Consider the following 23,994-nt stretch of genomic DNA (forward strand, 5'->3'; position numbering starts at 1 on the left):
TTGGGGCCTGCCTGTGCCAGGGCAGTAGGGAAGATCAGATAGAGTCATCTCTTCCCCAGGTGACCGTGCTGTGTTGGTGCCCCACCTTTGACCAGCAGTCTACACTTTGGGTTGGAGACCTCACTTTTGACTCCAGTAATGTTTGCTGATCTGGGAGACTCCATCAAAATGGAGCCCAAAATGGTTCTTAAGTCCTCAAGAAGTTGGTTGTAAGAATGCTTACCTTTTGGATCAATATACCATAATTGAAACCTGGTCAGGATTTAAACTCCTTTGAATCTCCTTGGCAAATTTACATTTGCATTTTGCAGTGTTTAGTTCTTGACAGCAGCCCATTGTGAGTAGGCAATTTTTAGCAAGGAAGGACAAGAGCCACATTTCAGCCACATACAGATTTTTGAGATGGCAAAGGCCAAGGGCTTACTTTCAAGATGTGTTAGTGTGATTTCACTGGTGAAGGTAACAGAAACCCATTTAAGAATTAAATAAAACTGGGAAAGTACTCGGGGAGGGCCAAGCAGTTGGACCGGCTGCTGAGACGAACGCTTCACTGGGGCAGTCTCCGCATATCATGGGGAGATAGACGCTGCTGCCTTTGATTGGCCTTGGTCCTCACAGCTCCAAAAAGAAACAGGATCTCGATAAGCTCTATGAACTGAAGTCCAAAGCTCGGCAGATTATGAACCACTTTGGCCCCTCAGCCCTAATCAACCTCTCCAATTTCTCATCCATAAAACCGGAACCAGCCAGCACCCCTCCACAAGGCTCCATGGCCAATAGCACTACAGTGGTAAAGATACCGGGTACTCCTGGGACAGGAGGGTGTCTCAGCCCTGAAAACAATCAGGTACTGACCAAGAAAAAATTACAAGACTTAATAAGAGAAGTGGATCCTAATGAGCAATTGGATGAAGATGTGGAGGAGATGCTGCTGCAGATTGCTGATGATTTTATTGAGAGTGTGGTGACAGCGGCCTGTCAGTTTGGTCAGCATCACAAGTCCAGCACCCTGGAGGTGAAAGATGTCCAGCTGCATCTAGAACGCCAGTGAAACATGTGGATCCCAGGATTTGGCTCTGAAGAAATCCGACCCTACGAAAAGGTGTGCACCACAGAGGCCCACAAACAGAGAATGGCACTGATCCGGAAAACAACCAAGAAATAACACATGGGAAGGTCAGGGAATGGACAACAATGTATTTGGAGATACTTGAGCTGAGACCTCAGCCATCTCATCCTTGGATTTTTTTTTTTAATGCTTTACAGAGAAGCATATATTTTTTATTAACAGTGCAGCAATATCTACAATGACTGAGAGGATCTGCCAAAAGAATAAAGCCTCCTACTCCAACTTCCAGTCCCTTTTCCCTGCCATCTCAAAGAGGAACGATGTATCTTCCAGAGAAGATTTTATTTGTGGTTTATTATATAAGTGATTGAATATGGGACAGAGCATTATGGGCTTGTTTGGTGAGACAGTATTAGCAGGATTTGTAGAGGTTTGTGTTTCTTCTCCCTTCCCCTTTTCCCTGTACTTTGTAATGTCAGTGTTTATATGAATGTGACTTTCATTTGCTTTTCCAGAATAAAGAAGTTATTAATCGAAAAAAAAGAATTAAATAAAGCTGGAGTGGGAGGGGCAAAAATGGTGGAAGAGTAGGGGACTCTATTCCAACCAGTCCCCTGAATTGAGATGGATATCTACCAGACCACTCTGAACACCAGCGAAATCAGTCTGAGATGTAAGAAGATATATCTGGATCTCTACAAACAGAATATCACTGGCAGTTAATTTCAAGATAGGAAGCAGGGAGCCATGATTCTGCAGGCAGATATTGGAAGATAAACAGAAGGCAGAGGAAGCCTCTTGGATCCTGCACCACTGGATGGTTAAAGCCTCCCATGCTGGGAACCAGGCACAGACTCACAGACTGGTAGCTGTGGGGAAAGGACTTTAGGGCAGCCCCTGGGCTGAAACTGGAGTTGTGGGGCTGCGTGTGCAAACTGGGGGCAGCTGACGGTTTTAGAAGCACAAAGGGCAGAGACATGCCTGGACCTGGAAGTGAGGGCTGGGAGGCGCACAACCCAGGACTCTGTGGTTTTAGCAGCACAGACAGAAACTGAGACAGTGGGCTGGAGAGCTCACTGAAAAACAGACAAGCATAGGGTTGGAAATGGTCATTTCTGCTCTCTCAGAAGAGATGCAAAAAGCCACCAGGGAAAGCCACCAGGGAAAAAAAGCCCAAATAAAACAGTTTTCACTGAGCCCAACCCCCGCCACAGGGGGCAAGGCAACTCTGCCCAAACAGGGTTGTCTGAGTAATGGTGGGGCAGGCCCCTCCCCCAGAAGATAGGCTGGAAGAACAAGAGGCTGAAAACCCTAAGGTCCCTATAAAACAGGTGCACCTTGCTTGGGTTTTGGTCAATAATTTGGACTCTGTACATTCCCTCAACCACCCCTCAACAGAATGACTAAAAGGAGAAACCCCCCAAATAGGAAAAACTCAGACACTGTGACTTCTGTCACAGATTTACAAATGGATACAGATATAACCAAGATGTCATAAATGGGACTTCAGGGTAACAGTTATGAAGATGCTAGAGAAATGGAGAAATCGATTAATGGCAACATGGGGTCTCTAAGGAAGAAATGAGAGCAGAACTGGCAGAACTTAAAAATGCTATCAATGAGATCCAATCTAATCTAGATACTCTAACGGCTAGGGTAAATGAGGCAGAAGAACAAAGAGTGATCTAGAAGACCAATTGATCGAAAAGAAGGAGAAAGAGGAGGCTTGGAAGAATCAGCTCAAAATCCATGAAAACAGAATTAAAAAAATAAGTGATGTCATGGAACACTCCAAAGTCAGAATTATCGGGATCCCTGAGGGGTGGAGAGAGAGAGAGAGGACTAGAAGTTATATTTGAGAGAATAGCTGAGAAATTCCCTAATCTGGGGAATGAAACAAACATTCATGGCCTACAGGCAGAGAGGACCCCTCCCAAGATCAAGGAAAACAGACCAACGTCCCAGCATGTAATAGTAAAACTCGCAAATCATAGAACCAAGGAAACCCTCTTAAGGGCAGTTAGGGGGAAGAGATTCCTTATGTACAGAGGGAAGAACATCAAAATAATGTCAGACCTGTCCACAAAGACCTGGCAAGACAGAAAGTCCTGGCAAGACATATTCAGGGTACTAAACGAGAAGAACATGCAGCCAAGGCTGTCATTTAGAATGATAAACCGCAAGGCTGTCATTTAGAATGGATGGAGAGATGCAGAGTTTCCAGGAACAGAAGAAACTGAAAGAATATGTGACCACTAAGTGGGTCCTGCAAGAAATATTAGGGGGAGGGGTTCTATAAAAGGAGGAAGAACCCAAGAGTGATATAGAACAGAAATTTACAGAGACAACCTATAGAAACAAGGACTTCACAGGCATGATGACAATAAATTCATATCTTTCAATAATCACTCTCAACGTGAACGGCCTAAATGCTCCCATAAAATGGCACAGGGTTGCAGACTGGATAAAAAGACAGGACCCATCCATAAGCTGTCTACAAGAGCTTCATTTACCTAAAGATACATCAAGACTCAAAGTGAAGGGATGGAGATCCATCTTCCATGCTAACGGACCTCCAAAGAAAGCTGGGGTAGGAATTCTTATATCAGAAAAATTAGATTTTGAGCTAAAGACGGTAGTTAGAGGCACAGAAGGACACTATATCATTCTTAAGGGGTCTATCCAACAAGAAGATCTAACAATTGGGAGCAGCCAACTACATAAGCCAACTTTTAACCAAAATATACAGTCATGTAGATAACAATGCATTAATTATAGGAGACCTCAATACTCCACTCTCAGCAGTAGACAGATCATCTAAGCAGAAAATCAACAAAGAAACAAGACCTTTGAATAACACACTGAACCAGATGGACCTCATAGATATATACAGAACATTCCACCCTAAAATAACAGAATACTCATTCTTCTCAAGTGCACACAGAACTTTCTCCAGAATATACCACATACTGGGACACAAATCAGGTCTCAACCAATAGCAAAAGATTGAGATTATTTCCTGCATGTGATCAGACCACTATGCTTTAAAACTGGAACTCAAACACAAGAAAAAATTTGGAAGAAATTCAAAATCTTTGGAGCTAAAGACCACTCAGCTTAAGAATGTTCGGATCAACCAGGAAATCAAAGTAGACCTTAAACAATTCATGGAAACCAATGAGAATGAAAACACACTGGTCTAATGGGCCATAACTAAAATGTAAACATTTGGTGATTCAAGGGACAGTTTCGGAAAATGAAAAGAGAAGTCATAAAATGGAGGAAAATATTGAAACTCATATAACAAATAAGAAACATATCTAGAACATCAAAAGAAGTATTACAACTTAGGAAAAGACAACTCATTAAAAATTAGGCCAATGACCTCAACCGACATGTCTCCAAGGAAGTCATCCAAAGAGCCATGAAGCACATGAACAGAAGTCAAAAATAGTCCGTCATGAAGGAAATCCAAAGCCAAATCAGGGTGACCTAACATTTCATACCCACAGAATATTTATTATCCAAAAGACAGATAAATGTTGGCGAGGATGTGGAGAAATTACAACCCTCACGCACTGTTGGCAGGAATGGAAAAGAGTAAAGTCATTTGGGAAAGAGTCTTGCAAGAATTCAAATAGTATAACACAGATACCATGTGACCCAACAACTCCCCTCCTAAGTATATACCTATAAAAACTGAAAGCATATGGCCCCACAAAAATCTTATCCATGAAGGTCCCTAGCAGCATTGTTTTTAATCATCCAAAAGGGAAACCAACCCAAATGTTCTTCCACCGAGGAACAAAAAAACTGTGCAGTATTTATAACAACGGAATATTGTTCAGCCAAAGAAAGACACAAAGAACCCATTCATGCTGCAACATCGATGGACCTTGAAAACATTATGCTAAGTGAAGAAGCCAGGGACAAACGATCACACCTTGCATTATTCCATTTATACCAAAGGGTCAAAATAAGCAAATCCACTGAAAGACAACGTACATTCCTGTTTTCCTGGGCCTTAGAGGTTAGGGGAAATGGGGATTCTCTGCGGATGAGTAGGGGATTTCTTGTGCAGGGATAATGTAAAACATCTGGAACACATTGTACAATTCTGTGAATATACTAAAAACAAAAACAAAACCATGAAACTGCACACCTTAAAGGGTGACTTGCATTGTCTGTGATTAAGTGTACACCATGATAACAGAAAGTGAACCCCAGAAGGGAGTATGGAATGTTGTCCCCTCACATTGAGGTCTCTGAACTAAGGAAATGAACACCCAGATTAATTCTATTAGTGAACATTCTAAATACAAGATCTATGGAAATAATCATGAGGATTTCTTTGTTTCAATTTCAAAGAAAACAAAACATCTAAATTTTTTAAAAATTCACAATTTCAGGACAAAATCATTATAACTCAGGCAAAGGGTAACCCAGGGAAACCCAAAAACAGCTGTTACTATGAGAGGTTTTGACTGGAGGGATTGAAGCTCTGAATATGAGATCAGACTCACATTTATTATTGTCCCACCCACAAAGATGACATGAAAAGTAAGGCAGCCCAGGTAATGGTGTCTTTTGAAAGCATCAGTTTGTGAGAAGGACAATATTAAGACATAGATCCTGTGCCATCATGAAGAATTGAATTTTCCAGAATCCCAGAGAGAAAACTCAAAACTCAGATTCCATTGCATAAACATTGGACTGAGTCCTCCTTGTGGCAGGAGTGGATTCCAGAAGATGACATGTGGTGAATAGGTCAAAGAAGGCAGTGTTTCACAAGAAACACTGTCATAGAGAACAAACTGGTGGTTACCCAAGGAGAGTTGGGTGGAGGGGTGGGGAAAGTGTGTGAAGGCAATTAAGAGTACACTGATCCTGAGGAGCAAGGAGAAATGCATCGAATTATACTGGAATTAAGAGACTAAAATGAAATTATACTGGAATTAAGAGAATATACTAGAATTAAGAGAAGAAAATGAAATGAAATGAAGTGATATCAAACCAGAGAACATTAAAAAAAAATCTTAAAGGCGATTTGTGGACCCTGGATCCATTCTAAAGTTTCCAGGAGGTAGCAGACATCAGTGGGGATGAGGGCAACCAACAGGCAAAGTCACAAAGAATCGTGAAAACTTCAGTACTGTGTGCAGTCTTAGTTCACAGGCATGAGTCTATGAAAATTCACCAGGCGAAAATGTACCTTCCACAAATAATCAAAAACACATACAGAGACTTTGGCCTTTGTCAGAAAGGTGTGTGGATCTTCTTTACACCAAGTTCTGTACAGTTCCCATGCCTATCACCTTGCCCAATACACTCCCCTTCTCAGGTGGCATTCACCAGGCTGTGGCTGGAACTAGGTGGCCGGTGAGAGGCAGTCAGGTCCTCATTCACCCCCAGTGCGAGGCTCCCGCCCTCCCGCCTTCCCAGGCACTGCCCCTGCTGGCCTTTCCTGCTTCTCACCCAAGTGGCTCCATGGCACTATGTGGTGCCAGCCAAGGAGCAGAGGCAGGTGGGCACAGGGCAGGCTGCGTCTGGTGGGAGGACTGTGGCAGGCTGGGAGTTGCTGCTGCGGGTAGGGTGGCGGAGGTGGAGGCAGAGGCTGAGGCAGAGGCTGAGGCAGAGTAGGGTGTGCAGACTCAAAGGCTCATCCTCCTCGGGGTGCGGCTGCGAATGCCCTCTAGCGGCTTTCTGGGAACACGGGGGCGGGCCTGTCCTGCATCTCCCTTGAGTGGCTTTGTGGCCCATTCTGGTGCCCCACACGGAGTAGTTGTGGGAGGGAGGGTGGCCTGGGGCGGAGAGCCAGGCGCGCGACGCCCCCACGTGCACTCCTCAACCTGCTGGATGCCCTGGCATCAGAAGGCGCTGGGGGGTAGTCAGGGGAGGTGCGGCTCAGGCGTGCAGGGTGCTGCACGGCTGTGCTGCGAGGCGGCGCCTGTACCAGTTGGGGCGCGAGCTAGTGAGGACCTGAGGGATGGAGAGTGTGCACGGGGCAGGGGCTTCGGGAGGAAAGGAGGCGGAGGTAGGAAGGAGGCTGAGGGGCAGGCTCAGGGCCCCCAGGGTCCTCATGCTCCTCCTTGTGCTGGCTGCCTTCGTGAATCCGCCCCGCAAAAACCTGTGCTCCCTTGTATGGCCCTCCCCTGAGTGGCCCCGGGGACCCCTCAAGTTGAGGAGGGCGCGCGCGCGCAGGAGCCCCCTGTAACCGCTCCTCACCCGCGCCCTCAGGCACCTGCTCAGTGCAGGGCAGCAGAATGTGCTGCAGGGCCACTCAGTGGAGACAGGACAGCAGCGTGCGGGGTCGTTCACACCCTGCGAGGGGAGTGTGGGCACCTCATGCGCGCGCCCTGAGTCCGCCAGCTTGCCCTCTTCCTCCTGCTCCTCCTCTTTCCTGGCACCACCGCACCCACCCTGCCTCCCTCCCACCGAACCCAGGGCGTCACAGGGCTGAGCCATGAGGGTGCCTTGGCACTGGGGGAGACTGAGGACCCTAACCACACTGAGACAGCCCGCAGTCTTTCCCCTGCTTTCTTTTCTTTCTGCCTCTGCCCGCCCACGTGCCTTTCTGCATGCATTCTGTGGCCAGGGCACAAAATGTTTCCACTGGGGCGATCAAGTAAGACGTGGGAAGGGCCTTGGGAAGGTCCTGGTGAAGCAGGGAGGGGGGCACTTGTACCAGAGGAGCTTGGGGATTCGGCCTGTGCTGAGCCCACCCACCCCGCAGAGACCCCCCCTCCCCGAACCTACCTTGGTGGCAAGGCGCTCCAAGGTTCTACAGGGTCACTCAAGTGAAGCGCAGAACTGGCGCCCCCAGGCGTTGGAAGGCGGAGCCGCAAGTGGTGGTTAGTTCCTTAGGGAATAGGATGAGAACCCAGATACCACTGAGCCCGCCTGCCCTGGCCCGCTCTTCCATCCAGTGTCCCCCACCTTGCGCCCTCCAGTACTTCCTCAGTGGACACTAGAGAATTCCACCGAGCCGCTGTGGCGAGACTCAGGAAGGTGTGGTCCCAGTGAAGCTGCCACAGGGCTGCTGGCATAGAGCGGGAGTTTGGGCATGCCACCCCATGCGCCCCTTCTTCCCAAGTGCCACTGGTCTCCTTCTTTCTCATGCCATCTCCCATTGCTAGGTGGCCAGACTCCAGAAGGTGCCAAAGCACCACTCAGTGAGGCACAGAAAGGGCATGCTTGCACAGAGTGAGGCGGAGCTCCAGGGGGTGCTGGCTTTTTAGGGAGAAGGATCATGAGAGCCCCTGTAATAGTGAGACTGCACACCCAACCCTCCTCATCCTCCTTCCAGCCAGCCCCCATTTGGTACCCTCCGGTACCTGCTCAGCGACCAGACACTATAGAATTCAACCAGGCAGGCAACATTTATGAGGCCTTGGAGGGTGCAAGTTACAGTCCCAGTGGAGCATGATAGGGGCTCTGAGGCCTGAGGGAGCTTGGCATGCCGCCCCTCTGCCCCCATCTTTCCCTCCACCTTCCACAGCTAGGGAGCCAGGCACCATAAGATTCCATGAAGCCACTCAGGGGAAGCTCCAGGAGGGAACACAGGGCAGTCCTGGTGAAGTCGTGGGGGATGGCGGTTGGGGGCTGCCCCTGGTTCAAGGGGGGTTGGATGGGAGCATGCTGCCCCACCCACCCCATTCTTTCCAGCTTTCTCATCCTTCCCTCCTTAATTCTTTCAAAACAACTTATAAACCTGGGCTTCTGACCTCTACTAAAGCCTGCAATCCAGAGCAAACTTTGAATTTGGGTTGAGTCTGTGTCCCCAGCTTTCCGTTCCTAAGTCCTCAAGTAAATGCTGTGCTTGTTTTAGAGCCTCTTCTTCATGGTCAACGTAACTTGGCCTAGTTGGCAGAATTCATAGCCCCTGACCTTTGTCCTGGGCACCACTGCAGGTTCCAGCAAGGGACCTACAATGATCTAGCATGCACTGTCATCTCCCTCGTGGTAAGTCCTCTTGGTTCCAAACTTCCTGCCATGGTGCAGATTCAGGCCCTTCTTGGGGTATTCTCTTCTGCTGGGTTTTGTACTTGTTTGTTTCACTTCAATTTAACATATAGTGTAGTATCAGTTTCAGAGGTAGAGTTTAGTGATTCATGAGTTGCATAGAACACACAGTGCTCATTTCCCTAGGCTTCCACACGTGCCTTAGGTGTCCCTTCCCTAATCATGAAAAAAGATGCGAGGGGAAAGGTGCATTCTACACAACCTTGTTTTCAGAGTTCCGTAGAGAGCCCTTGCGTTAGGCTTCCACACCCAGCTCCTTTGCCACTGCTTCCATCCTCGGGAAAGGTGTTCTCTTGAAAGACGCTTTCCCTACGTCACGCTGTTTCTCAGAGTTAAGGAATATGACACTCTCCTGATGCCTCCACGCGGACATTCGGAAACTCTTCTGACTTCATGACCCCGTATGCTAGCTGAAAGATCCATTGCACATGGACTTGTTTCTCGGAGAAGAGTACAGGGCCCGGCACGTTCCCTGTGCTTCCACAAGCACCATTCAAAATGCTCCCGTCATCAAGGCAAAGGATGTCAGGTGCAAGACGGTTTCGTCAAAGTGAGGTTGCTTCTTCGAGGGAGGTATGCCGCACTTTCCTGACGCATCCACGCATACATACGCAAACGGCTTCTGGGTTCACGAAAGAAGACGTCAGTTGAATGCTGCCTTGTACCCCGACGCATTCCTCAGAGTTAGGGCCAAGGAACTCTCCCTGTGCATTCACACGCAGCATTGAGATGGCTCCGCTCTTTTCTGTCGTCAGGAAGGAAGTGGCACGCTTTCCCTCTGTGTTCCTGCCTGACCATAGGCTGGTCTCCGTCAGGTGACCCAGATCCACTGCGCCCTCCAAAGGAGGGTCCGGGCAGAGTGAGTCCCGCAGCCGGGGCTAGGGCCTAAGGTTACGGGGTCCGGGAGAAGGCAGGAGCCTAAGGGATGGCAGCGTGGACGGCTGTCCTGACGCCTGAGGTGAGGTCGAGCGATAGTGTGAAAGCCAGGGTTGGGGGCTGCTTTCCGGGACTAAGTAGGCACAGCGTGCTTTCGAGGGACAGGTTTTCACTAGAATTCTGCCACCGGGTCCATCGCGGTGGCTGCCAGGGGCGCAGCTTGCGTCCCTGCCCCTGGAGAATGTGTCCCAATTACCGGCGAGCCGCAGACGTAGTCGGCAGGCCCAAGTAGGGCCAGAACCATGCCTCTTGCAAGGGTGAGAATCCGGGATATGGTAGGCACCCAGGCCGTTGGTGGTGCGGAGACGCGCCCTGAGGGTCGGGTGGAGGGCAAGCAGTAGGGGGAACGTCTGGTTTCGGCGTTGAGCTCAGGGAGATGCTCCTCGTGGTCCTCGGATGTGGTGGGTTGTTCACGAGAATCATCGTCTCCGGCACCGTCCCAGGGGCTGCAAGTCAAAGGGTTTCCTTCTCCGTTCTTGCCTGATCAGGCTGGCATACACAGGTGTCCCAAATCAAGCGTCCACCTTCGTGAACCAAGTTGTTAGGGGAGGTTGCCTTGTAGCCCGGCGTGTTTCTCGGAGTTCGGTCTATGGCCCCTTCCTGATGCTCTCCCACGCAGGATTGAAACGGCCTGTAGCTTCGGGAAAGAGGTTAGTTGTGAGGCTGTTTCTCTAAAGCGTTGTGTCTTGGGATTCAGTACAGGCCACTTTCCTGATGCCTCCAACGGATACATTGGAAAACACTTCTGACTTCCTGGAACAAGATGTGAGGTGGCTGATCCAGTGTCCAGAGCCTTGCTTCTCAGAGGAAATCGGACGGCACTTTCATTATGCTTCCACACCCCCATGTTGGAAATGATTCTCGTCCTGGATACTTGAAGGTATTAGTGGAAAGTTGCCGGATACGCACACTTGCTTTTCCAAGGTAAGTACATGGCACTTTCCCTCTTCATCCACACACACAAACACACACTCACACACACACACACACACACACGTTGGAACATGCCCCCTCACGTCGGGAAAGATGTTGTTCGTTGAAAGACGGTTTCTCGCTGGTGCTTTTTCTTTTTTGCTTCCCCCCCCCGCGAGAGTTCAGTGTATGCACTTTTCCCCTAGGTTCCCATACACTCCCTTGAGAACCATTCCGGAGGCCAGAAACAAGCCGCGAGTTGAAAGATGCGTTCCACGCGGACCTCTTTCAGAGAGCGAAGCGTATCTGACTCTTCCTTGGGCCTCCACACACACTTTAGAGAAACGTCAGGAAAGCTGTGAGTTGAAGGTCGGGTTTTCTATAGCGGTGTTTCGTAGGCGTAAGTATATGTGGCATTTTCCTTAGGCTTCCACACACACATTTGAAACGGCTTCTCTCTTCGTGAAACAAGATGTGAGCTCAAAGTTGCGTTCTGCACAGGCTTGCTTTTCACACTTAAGCATCTGGTACTTTCCCTAGGCTTCCACACGTGCCTTAGGTGTCCCATCCCGAATCATGAAACAAGATGCGAAGGGAAAGATGCATTCTACACAGCCTTGTTTTCAGAGTTCCGTAGGGAACCCTTGCGTTAGGCTTCCATACCCAGCTGCTTTTGCCACTGCTTCCATCCTCGGGGAAGGTGTTCGCTTGAAAGACGCTTTCCCTACATCACGCTGTTTCTCAGAGTTAAGGAGTATGGCACTCTCCTGATGCCTCCACGCGGACATTCGGAAACTCTTCTGACTTCATGACCCCGTATGCTAGCTGAAAGATCCATTGCACATGGACTTGGTTCTCAGAGATGAATACAGGGCCCGGCACGTTCATTGTGCTTCCAGAAGCACCATTCCAAATGCTCCCATCGTCAAGGCAAAGGATGTCAGGTGCAAGACGGTTTCGTCAAAGTGGGGTTGCCTCTTTGAAGGAGGTATGCGGCGCTTTCCTGACACATCCACGCACACATACGCAAACGGCTTATGGGTTCACGAAAGAAGACGTCAGGTGAACGCTGCCTTGTACCCCGACGCGTTCCTCGGAGTTAGGGCCAGGGAACTTTCCCTGTGCGTTCACACGCAGCATTGAGATGGCTCCGCTCTTTTCTTTTTTTTTTTTAATTTTTTATTGTTATGTTAATCACCATATATTACATAATTTGTTTTGGTGTAGTGTTCCATGATTCATTGTTTGTTCATAACACCCAGTGCTCGAAGCAGAATGTGCCCTCTTTAATACCCATCACCAGGCTAGCCCATCCCCCCACCCTCCTCGCCTCCAGAACCCTCAGTTTGTTTTTCAGGGTCCATCATCTCTCCTGGTTCGTCTGCCCCTCTGACTTACTCCCCTTCATTCTTCCTTTCCTGCTATCTTCTTCTTTTTCTTTTTTCTTAAAATATGTTGCGTTATTTGTTTCAGAGGTACAGATCTGTGATGCAACAGTCTTACACAATTCACAGCGCTCACCGTAGCACATATCTTCCCCAATGTCCATCACACAGCCACCCCATCCCTCCCACCCCCGACGACTCCAGCAACCCTCAGTTTGTTCCTGAGATTAAGAATTCCTCATATCAGTGAGGTCATATGATACATGTCTTTCTCTGATTGACTTATTTCACTCAGCATAACACCCTCCAGTTCCATCCACGTCGTTGCAAATGGCAAGATCTCATTCCTTTTGATGGCTGCATAATATTCCATTGTGTATATATACCACCTCTTCTTTATCCATTCATCTGTCCATGGACATCTTGGCTCTTTCCACAGTTTGGCTATGGTGGACATTGCTGCTATAAACATCGGGGTGCACGTACCCCTTCGGGTCCCTACATTTGTATCTTTGCGGTAAATACCCAGTAGTGCAATTGCTGGATCGAATGTTAGCTCTAATTTCAACTTTGAGGAACCTCCATACTGTTTTCCAGAGGGGTTGCACCAGCTTGCATTCCCACCAACAGTGTGGGAGGGTTCCCCTTTCTCCACATCCCCGCCAACATCTGTCGTACCCTGACTTGTTAATTTTAGCCATTCTGACGGGTGTGAGGTGGTATCTCATTGAGGTTTTGATTTGGATTTCCCTGATGCCGAGCGATGTTGAGCACTTTTTCATGTGCCTGTTGGCCATTTGGATGTCTTCTTTGGAAAAATGTCTATTCATGTCTTCTGCCCATTTCTTGATTGGATTATTTGTTCTTTGGGTGTTGAGTTTGATAAGTTTTTTATAGATTTTGGATACTAGCCCTTTATCTGATATGTCATTGGCAAATATTTTCTCCCATTCTGTCGGTTGTCTTTTGGTTTTGTGGACTGTTTCTTTTGCTGTGTAAAAGCTTTTTATCTTGATGAAATCCCCATAGTTCATTTTTGCCCTGGCTTCCTGTGCCTTTGGTGATGTTTCTAGGAAGAAGTTGCTGCGGCTCAGGACGAAGAGGATGCTACCTGTGTTCTCCTTTAGGATTTGGATGGACTCCTATTTCACGTTTAGGTCTTTCAACCATTTGGAGTCTATTTTTGTGCGTGGTGTAAGGAAATGGTCCAGTTTCATTCTTCTGCATGTGGCTGTCCAATTTTCCCAACACCATTTGTTGAAGAGACTGTCTTTTTTCCATTGGACATTCTTTCCTGCTTTGTCAAAGATAAGTTGACCATAGAGTTGAGGGTCCATTTCTGGGCTCTCGATTCTGTTCCATTGATCTATGTGTCTGTTTTTGTGCCAGTACCATACTGTCTTGATGAGGACAGCTTTGTAATAGAGCTGGAAGTCCGGAATTGTGATGCCGCCAGCTTTGCTTTTCTTTTTCAACATTCCTCTGGCTATTCGGGGTCCCTTCTGGTTCCATACAAATTTTAGGGTTATTTGTTCCATTTCTTTGAAAAAAGTGGATGGTATTTTGATGGGGATTGCATTGCATGTGTAGATTGCTCTAGGTAGCATTGACATCTTCACAATATTGTTTCTTCCAATCCATGAGCATGGAACGTTTTTCCATTTCTTTGTGTCTTCTTCAATTTCTTTCATGAGTATTTTATAGTTTTCTGAGTACAGATCCTTTGCCTCTTTGGTTAAATTGATTCCTAGGTATCTTATGGTTTTGGGTGCAATTGTGAATGGGATCGACTCCTTGATTTGTCTCTCTTCTGTCTTGTTGTTGGTGTATAGGAATGCCACTGATTTCTGTGCATTGATTTTATATCCTGCTACTTGACTGAATTCCTGTATGAGTTCTAGCAGTTTGGGGGTGGAGTCTTTTGGGTTTTCCACATAAAGTATCATATCATCTGCAAAGAGTGAGAGTTTGAGTTCCTCTTTGCCGATTTGGATGCCTTGGATTTCTTTTTGTTGTCTGATTGCTGTGGCTAGTACTTCTAATAATATGTTGAATAGCAGTGGTGAGAGTGGACATCCCTGCTGAGTTCCTGATCTTAGGGGAAAAGCTCTCAGCTTTTCCCCATTGAGAATGATATTCGCTGTAGTTTTTTCGTAGATGGCTTTTATGATATTGAGGTATGTACCCTTTATCCCTATACTCTGAAGAGTTTTGATCAAGAAAGGATGCTGTACTTTGTCAAATGCTTTTTCTGCATCTATTGAGAGGATCATTTGATTCTTGTTCTTTCTTTTGTTAATGTATTGTATCACGTTGATTGATTTGCGGATGTTGAACCAGCCTTGCAGCCCAGGGAAAATCCCACTTGGTCGTGGTGAATAATCCTTTGAATGTACTGTTGGATCCTATTGGCTAGTATTTTGGTGAGAATTTTTGCATCCATGTTCATCAGGGATATTGGTCTGTAATTCTCCTTTTTGATGGGATCTTTGTCTGGTTTGGGGATCAAGGTAATGGTGGCCTCATAAAATGAATTTGGAAGTTTTCCTTCCATTTCTATTTTTTGGAACAGTTTCAGGAGAATAGGTATTAATTCTTCTTTAAATGTCTGATAGAATTCCCCTGGGAAGCCATCTGGCCCTGGGCTTTTGTTTGTTGGGAGATTTTTGATGACTGCTTCAATTTCCTTAGTGGTTATAGGTCTGTTCAGGTTTTCTATTTCTTCCTGGTTCAGTTTTGGTGGTTGATACATCTCTAGGAATGCACCCATTTCTTCCAGGTTATCTAATTTGCTGGCATAGAGTTGCTCATAATATGTTCTTATAATTGTTTGTATTTCTTTGGTGTTGGTTGTGATCTCTCCTCTTTCATTCATGATTTTTTTGATTTGGGTCATTTCTCTTTTCTTTTTGATCAGTCTGGCCAGGGGTTTATCAATCTTGTTAATTCTTTCAAAGAACCAGCTCCTAGTATCCTTGATCTGTTCTACTATTCTTTTGGTTTCTATTTCATTGATTTCTGCTCTGATCTTTATTATTTCTCTTCTCCTGCTGGGTTTAGGCTTTATTTGCTGTTCTTTCTCTAGCTCCTTTAGGTGTAGGGTTAGATTGTGTATTTGAGACCTTTCTTGTTTCTTGAGAAAGGCTTGTATTGCTATATACTTTCCTCTCAGGACTGCCTTTGCTGTATCCCAAAGATTTTGGACAGTTGTGTTTTCATTTTCATTGGTTTCCACGAATTTTTTAAATTCTTCTTTAATTTCCTGGTTGACCCATTCTTTCTTTAGTAGGATGCTCTTTAGCCTCCATGTATTTGAGTTCTTTCCGACTTTCCTCTTGTGATTGAGTTCTAGTTTCAAAGCATTGTGGTCTGAAAATATGCAGGGAATGATCCCAATCTTTTGGTACTGGTTGAGACCTGATTTGTGACCTAGGATGTGATCAATTCTGGAGAATGTCCCATGGGCACTAGAGAAGAATGTGTATTCCGTTGCTTTGGGATGGAATGTTCTGAATATGTCTGTGAAGTCCATTTGGTCCAGTGTGTCATTTAAAGTCTTTATTTCCTTGTTGATCTTTTGCTTAGATGATCTGTCCATTTCAGTCAGGGGGGTGTTAAAGTCCCCCACTATTATTGTATTTTTGTCAATGTGTTTCTTTGCTTTTGTTATTAATTGCCTTATATAATTGGCTGCTCCCATGTTCGGGGCATAGATATTTACAATTGTTAGATCTTCTTGTTGGATAGACACTTTAAGTAGGATATAGTGTCCTTCCTCATCTCTTATTACAGTCTTTGTTTTAAAATCTAGTTTGTCTGATATAAGGATTGCCACCCCAGCTTTCTTTTGGTGTCCATTAGCATGGTAAATCGTTTTCCACCCCCTCACTTTCAATCTGGGGGTGTCTTTGGGTCTAAAATGAGTCTCTTGCAGACAGCATATGGATGGGTCTTGTTTTTTAATCCAATCTGATAGCCTGTGTCTTTTCATTGGGGCATTGAGCCCATTTACATTTAGGGTAACAATTGAAAGATATGAATTTAGTGCCATTGTATTGCCTGTAAGGTGACTGTTACTGTATGTTGTCTGTATTCCTTTCTGATCTTTGCTGCTTTTAGGCTCTCTCTTTGCTTAGAGGACCCCTTTCAATATTTCTTGGAGAGTTGGTTTCGTGTTTGCAAATTCCTTTAGTTTTTGTTTGTTCTGGAAGCTTTTTATCTCTCCTTCTATTTTCAATGACAGCCTATCTGGATATAGTATTCTTGGCTGCATATTTTTCTTGTTTAGTGCTCTGAAGACATCTTGCCAGTCCTTTCTGGCCTGCCAGGTCTCTGTGGATAGGTCTGTTGCCAATCTAATATTTTTACCATTGTAGGTTACATATCTCTTCTCCCGAGCTGCTTTCAGGATTTTCTCTTTGTCTCTGAGACTCGTAAGTTTTACTATTAGATATCGGGGTGTTGACCTATTTTTATTGATTTTGAGAGGGGTTCTCTGTGCCTCCTGGATTTTGATGCCTGTTTCCTTCCTCATATTAGGGAAGTTCTCTGCTATAATTTGCTCCAATATACCTTCTGCCCCTCTCTCTCTTTCTTCTTCTTCTGGGATCCCAATTATTCTAAGGTTGTTTCGTCTTATCAAATCACTTATCTCTCGAATTCTGCCCTCGTGATCCTGTAGTTGTTTCTCTCTCTTTTTCTCAGCCTCTTTACTTTCCATCATTTGGTCTTCTATATTGCTGATTCTCTCTTCTGCCGCATTTATCCTAGCAGTTAGTGCCCCCATTTTTGATTGCACCTTATCAATAGCCTTTTTGATTTCGACTTGGTTAGATTTTAGTTCTTTTATTTCTCCAGAAAGGGTTTCTCTAATAACTTCCACGCTTTTTTCAAGCCCAGCTAGTATCTTTAAAGTCATGATTCTGAACTCTAGGTCCGACATCGTACTAATGTCCGTATTGAGTAGGTCCCTGGCTGACGGTACTACCTCTTGTTCTTTTTGCTGAGGTGATTTTTTTCGTCTTGTCATTTTGTCCGGAGGAGAATAGATGAATGAGAGAACAAAATGCTAACAGGTTTACAACATCCCCAGCAAATATACTGTATACAAATCAGAAAAGACCTGAAACCAGGGGAAAAGAAAGGGAAAGAGAGAAAAAAGAAGGAGAAAAAAAAAAAGAAAAAAAAAGATAAAAACAAAAACAGAACAATACAAAAAAAGCAGAATGTGATCAAATATGATCAGGCTAGTGCATAGATCAGTGCCACACACTAGATTTTGGGCGTATTTTGGTCTGTTAGAAAAAAGTGCCTCCTTAAATTTTAAAGGAAGAAAGACATACATGTACAAAATAAGGGTTGATACAATGAAGGGATAGAAGATGACTGTAAAGATGAAAATTATAAAAGATTTTATAAAAGGACTTGATAAGATAAGAAGTTGTTTGAAAAAAGAAAGAAGATTTAAAAAAAAAAAGAAAAAAGGGAGAGAATGTGATCAGGCAGGAGACTAGAACAGAGCCATACACTAGTGATTTAGGGTATATTTTGATCTGTTAGAAGAAACTGTATCTCAAAATTTTAAAGAGAGAACAACTTATATATATATATGCCAAAAATAAGGGTAACTACTATGAAGGGATAAAATATGACTCTAAAAATGAAAAATAAAAAATGTTTTTTTTTTTTTTTAAAAAGAGATTGATAAGATGTTGGTTGAAAAAGGGAAAAAGAAAAAGAAAAAAAAAACAGTTAACGAAAATTAACTTTGATGAACTAATGAATCATGGTAAAAAAAGCCATGAATTCTATGTGCAGTATTCCCCTAGCGCTGGAGTTCTCCCGTTCTCCTTGATCGGTAAACTTGGTCTTGGCTTGCTGGCTGTTCGTGCTGATCTTCTGGGGGAGGGGCCTGTTGCTGTGGTTTCCAAATGTCTTTGCCGGAGGCTGAACTGCCCCGCCCTTGTCGGTCCGGGCTAAGCAAGCTGCTCGGGTTTGATCTCAGGAGCTTTTGTTCCCTGCAAGCTCTCCATACAGCCTTGGAGGACCAGGGCAAAAATGGTGGCCTCCCAATCTCCACCCGGAGGAGCTGAGAACTCGGGGCCCCGCTCCTCAGTGCGCCCCCAGAGAAAAGCAGTCACTCCCTTGTCCCTGGTCTCCGGTCGCACTCCGTGCTCACCCGGCCTGTGACCGAGCGTTTGTATCTCTGGCACCCGACCCCGTGTGGAGTCTCCAAACCGAGCAGATCCCTGCGGTGCGTTCCCGCGCCGCTCCTCCCCGGGAAGGAAGGGGAGTCTCCCCGGATCTGCTGCCTGTTGGGTCCCTGCTGCAGGAGCAGTGGCCCGACTGGGCCGCGGATCACAGTTTATGGCAACCCCGAGCTGAGAGCCTGCGCCTCGGCTATGTCTCTGCAGCCGGCTTCCCCGTTCCGATACCTGGGAGCTCTGGCACACTCAGGCTCCCCCGGTCTTTCTGTGACCCCAAGAGTCCTGAGACCCCACTGTCCCGCGAGGGTTCCACCCCCGCTTAGCCACTGGAGCGACGTCCCTCAGCGGAGCCGACTTCTAAAAGGTCCGATTTTGTGCTCCGCGGCTCTATCACTTGCCAGAAGCGGCCGGCGGAGGCCCCTCCCCCGCCGTCTATCCTCCCGAATATCGCCTTGGATTCACTTCTCCGCACGTCCTACCTTCCAGTAAGTGGTCGCTTCTCTGTTCAGAGAGTTGTTGCTACTCTCCTCTTTGATCTCCTGTTGAGTTCGTAGGTGTTCAGAATGGTTTGATCCCTATTCAGCTGAATTCCTGAGACCAGACGAAATCTAGGTCTCCTACTCCTCTGCCATCTTGCTCCGCCCTGATCGGCTCCGCTCTTTTCTATCCTCAGGAAGGAAGTGGCACGCTTTCCCTCTGTGTTCCTGCCTGATCATAGGCTGGCCTCCGTCAGGTGACCCAGATCCACTGCGCCCTCCGGACAGGGGTCCGGGCAGAGTGAGTTCCGCAGCCAGGGCTAGGGCCTAAGGTTACGGGGTCCGGGAGATGGTAGGAGCCTAAGGAATGGCAGGGTGGATGGCTGCCCTGACGCCTGAGTTGAGGTCGAGCGATAGTGTGAAAGCCAGTGTTGGGGGCTACTTTCCAGCCCTAAGTAGGCACAGCGTGCTTTCAAGGGCCAGGTTTTCACTAGAATTCTGCCACCGGGTGCATCGCGGTGGCTGCCACGGGCGCAGCTTGCGTCCCTGCCCCTGGAGGATGTGTCCCAATTACTGGCGAGCCGCAGACGTAGTCGGCAGGCCCAAGTAGGGCCAGAATCATGCCTCTTGCAAGGGTGAGAATCCGGATATGGTAGGCCCCCTAGCCGTTGGTGGTGCGGGGACGGGCCCTGAGGTTTGGGTGGAGGGCAAGCTGTAGGGGGAACATCTGGTTTTGGCGTTGAGCTCAGGGATATGCTCCTCGTGGTCCTGGGGTGTGGTGGGTTTTTCACGAGAATCATGGTCTCCGGCACCGTCCCAGGGGCTGCAAGTCGCAGGGTTTCCTTCTCCGTTCTTGCCTGATCAGCCTGGGGTAGCCCTGGTGTCCAGAATCCATGTTAGGACAACCCCTTGGCTTCGGGTTTTGCTCAAGCCACATCCAGGTTAGATTTTGGGTTCTAGCACTGAAGACGTTATGGGCCAAGTCGTCTGTGGGGTAGAGTCCTCTTCTGAGGGCTGAGTCTGTAGGGCTGGCAGTAGGGTGATGCTTCGGCTTCGGGCTTGGCCTCAGGGGGATGCTTCTCGATTTGCCAAGGTGCAGGTTTCTCATTAGAATCCTGGTGTCCGTCACTATCCCATTCGTGTCGATACGCACAGTTTCCCTTGTCCATTCTTGATTACCCTGGCATTGCCCAGGTGTCCAAATTCCCTTTTGGACTCACTCCAAGGGTTGGGTTCTGATCGGGGCTGCATCCAGGGCTAAGGGTTACGGGTATCGTCCTGAAGACGTTAGGGACCAGTTCCGTGGCAGTGTAGTGTCTCATCGTGAAGGCTGAGTGGAGGGCTCATAGCGAGGGTGAGGTGCGGTCTTCGAGTTCGACCCCAGGTCAATGCTCCTAGTGTTGTTGAGTTTCAGGGTTTTGGTGATATCATGGTATGCAGCAAAGTCCGGGGGCAGCAAGTGGCACGGTCTCCTTCCGTTTTCCTGGCCGATTTTGCTGGCCTTGGGGGTCAGGTGACCCAAGTCCACCGTGTCCTCAGAACTCGGGTTCGGGCAGAGTACGTTCCCCAGCCAGGGGTAGGGTTAGAGTGATGGTTAGGGAGATCGTAAGAGTCTATAGGTTGGCAGCGTGGACCCCTGTCCTGAGGCCCGAGTGAGGTGAGTAACAGTGCGAAAGTCAGCCACATCACAGGGGTTTCACTTCATCCGGTGTCCTTCTTGGTTCTTGCCTGATGAGCCTGGCACCAGGAGTCCACAATCCATCTGATGCACACAACTAGGGTTTGGGTCTGGTCAGGGCCACGCCCAGGGCCAGGGTTAGGGTGAGCGTCCTGAAGACACCAGGGTCCAACAATTCGATGGCAAGGCAGAATCCTATCCTGAGGGCTGAGTGGAGGGCTAGATTCAGGGTGCGGCTCAGTCTTCAGCTTTGGCCTCAGGGGCATGCTCCTGGTGGGGCTGAGTTTCAGGCGTTTCGCTGGAGTCACGTTCTCCAGCAATATCCGTGGGTTCCAAGGGGCATGGGTTCTTTCTCTGTCCCTGTCAGATGCGTCTGGTGTCGATGTGGTGACCCCAATCCATTGCACCCTCAGAACTAGGGTTCGGGCACAACTGCACAGCCAGGGCTAGGGTAAGGGCTCCGTTCTGTGAGATGTTGGGAATCAGTCCGCTGGCAGTGTGGAGACCTACCCGGAGGCCCGAGTTGAGGGTGAGCTCTAGGGGGCCGCTCAGGGTTAGGGTTTGGTTTCAGGGACTTGGCCCCTCGTGGGTCGGAGGGTCACGATTTTGCCGGCAGTGTGTTATTAGCTTCACTCACTACGGGGGCGGTGGTTGCCCATGGTGTGGCGTGCTTCCGTCTTCCCATGGGATTTCCGTCCTTTGACAGTCTTGGGTCCCCAAGCCCCTCATTCTTCAGGATTAAGCACTGGGGCCCAGGTAGGGCCGGAGCCACGCCTATGGTGAGGGTGAGAATCTAGGAGAGTGTGGGCACCTATCTGACGGCGGTGCATAGAAGTGCCTGGGGTGCAGAGTTGAGGCCTGGCCGTAGGGTGAGTCTCTAGCTTCCAGTTTGGCCTTAGGGAGATGCTCCTAGCGTCCCTGGGGTTTCGGCTTTTCACTACAATCATGGTCTTCATGCACATCCCAGGGCTGGCAAGTTGTCAGTTCTCCTAACTGGTTCTCGCCTGATTGGCCTGGCACTGCCCAGGTGTCCACAAATCCACTGAACCCTCCCAGCTAGGGTTTGGGTCTGGTCAGGGCCACATCCAGGGCCAGGGTTCGGGTTAGAGTCCTGAAGACGTTAGGGGTCCATTCGATGGCAGTGCAGAGTCCTAGCCTGAGGGCTGAGGGGATGGCCAGCATTAGCGTGAGGCTCAGGCTTGGGGTTCGGCCTTGGGCGGATTCTCCGGGGGTTGCTAGATTTCGGGCGTTTCACTAGAATCATCTTCTCCTGCAACATCCGGGGGTTGCAAGTGGCACACCACCTCTAGTCTGGCATCCGTCAGGGGACTCGAATCACCTGCGCCCTCAGAGCTAGGGTTCAGGCACAAGCACTTGCACAGTCAGGGCTCGGGATAGGCTTCCCGTCTGGGAGATGGCAGTAGGAGTCTCTCCACCTGGCACTGTGGTTTCTCGTTTTAGTCTATGGCACTTTCCTCATGCTTCCGCACGTACCTTTGGGATCCCCTCTATCTTCTTGGGCGGGGGTGGGGAGGGGGCGGGCGCACCAGGGAAATGTGTCGAGAGTTGCCTTCTGCACACGCTTGTTTCTCAGAGTTCAGCTTATGGCACTTCCCTTATGTTTTGACCCACACTTCTGAAAGAAGTAAGGTGGCTAGGGGAAAGTCGGGTTCTCTGCAGGGTTGTTTTCTTGGAGTTCTTTTGTGCATGTGGTACTTTTCTTAGGCTCTCAAAATGCTTTTCTCTGAAACACTGTTTCTCTACTCTATTGTTTCTCAGAGTTACGTTTCTGGCACTCTCCTTCTGCTTCCAATGTATATACTTGTAATCTCTTCTCTCTGCATGAAACAAGATGTTAGTGTATGTTGCATTCTATGCACACTTGTGTCCCCCATTTAAGTCTATCGTACTTTCCTTATTGTTTCTAACTCACTTTTGACAAAGCTCAATATTCAGGGAAGGAGACGTTTGTTGAAAGTCAGCTTCTCTATAGTATTGTTTAGTATAGTTTAAGTATATGCCTCTTGCCTTATGGTTCCACACATATATTTGTCAATGCGCCTATTTTTGTGAAACAAAATGTTAGTTGAAACTCGAATTCTGTGTTTTTGACAGTGCAAATAAGGTGCACCTGCACCACAATGTTCATAGCAGCAATGTCCATGATAATTAATCTGTGGAAGGAACTGAGATATCCTTCAACAGATGAATGGGTAAAGAACGTGTTGTTCCTATATACAATGGTATATTACTCAGCCGCCAGAAAGGAGGAATACCTACAATTTGCATCAACAGGGTGGGAACTGGACAGGATTATGCTAAGTGACAGAAATCAAGCAGAGAAACAATTATCGTATGCTTTCACTCATATGTGGAACTTAAGGAATAGCGCCAAGGACCATGGGGAAGGGAGGGGAGGGAAAACTGAATGGGAAGAATTCAGAGAGGGAGAGTAACCATGAGAAAGTCTGGACTCTGGGAAACAAACTGATGGTTCCAGAAATGAGGGGGGTGGGTTAACTAGGTCATGGGCATTAAGTAGGGCACGTGAAATGATGAGCAGTGGGTGTTGCACGCAAGTAATGAATTGTTGAACACTACATCAAAAATGAAAGAGATAGGACTCTGGCTTGCCATCATTTTGTTGCTCCTGGCGTCTTCAGGACTATTACCCTACCTTGGCCCTGACCAGGCCCAAACCCTATTTGTATGCGTCAGATTGATTTAGAATACCTGGGTAGTGCCAGGCTAATCAGGCAAGAACCAAGAAGGAAACCAGGCGATTTGCAACCCCTGGGATGTGGCTGTTGACCACGATTTTGGTGAAAAGCCGAAACTTGTATGTATTTTTTATTATCATATTCATTTAGCCAATGTAGAGGCCATCTTATCCTGAAGGCTGAGTGGAAGGATAGCATTAGGGTGTGGTTCAGTCTTCAGTTTTGGCCTCAGGGGCATGCTCCTAGTGGGGCTGAATTTCAGGTATTTTGCTAGAAGCATGTTCTCCAGTTCATCCCTTGATTCTAAGGGGCATGGTTTCCCATTGTGTTCCTGACTACAGTGTCCGGTTTCAGTCAGGTGACTGAATTGTTTTGCCCCTCCAGAACTCACGTGAGAATAAAAATTTCACAGCCAGTGTTTGGGTTATCGTTCATTTCTGGGACATAGTAGTAGTCAATCGATGGTTGTGTGGAGACCTGCCCTGAGGTCTGAGTTGAGCGTGTGGTCTCGGGTGAAACTCAGGGTTAAGCTTTTGTTTAGGGACTGGGCACATTGTGGGGTTGGGGGGTAGGATTTTGCTAGAACCATG

General features: G+C 47.5%; 1 pseudogene; it reads left to right on the top strand.

Annotated features, from left to right (window-relative positions):
• Window positions 1-539: 539 nt before the first annotated feature.
• Window positions 540-1,383, top strand: LOC113918418 (annotated as a pseudogene).
• The last annotated feature ends 22,611 nt before the right edge of the window (window positions 1,384-23,994 follow it).

This window comes from Zalophus californianus, chromosome 1, assembly GCF_009762305.2.
Source record: "Zalophus californianus isolate mZalCal1 chromosome 1, mZalCal1.pri.v2, whole genome shotgun sequence".
NCBI classification, from domain to species: Eukaryota; Metazoa; Chordata; class Mammalia; order Carnivora; family Otariidae; genus Zalophus; species Zalophus californianus.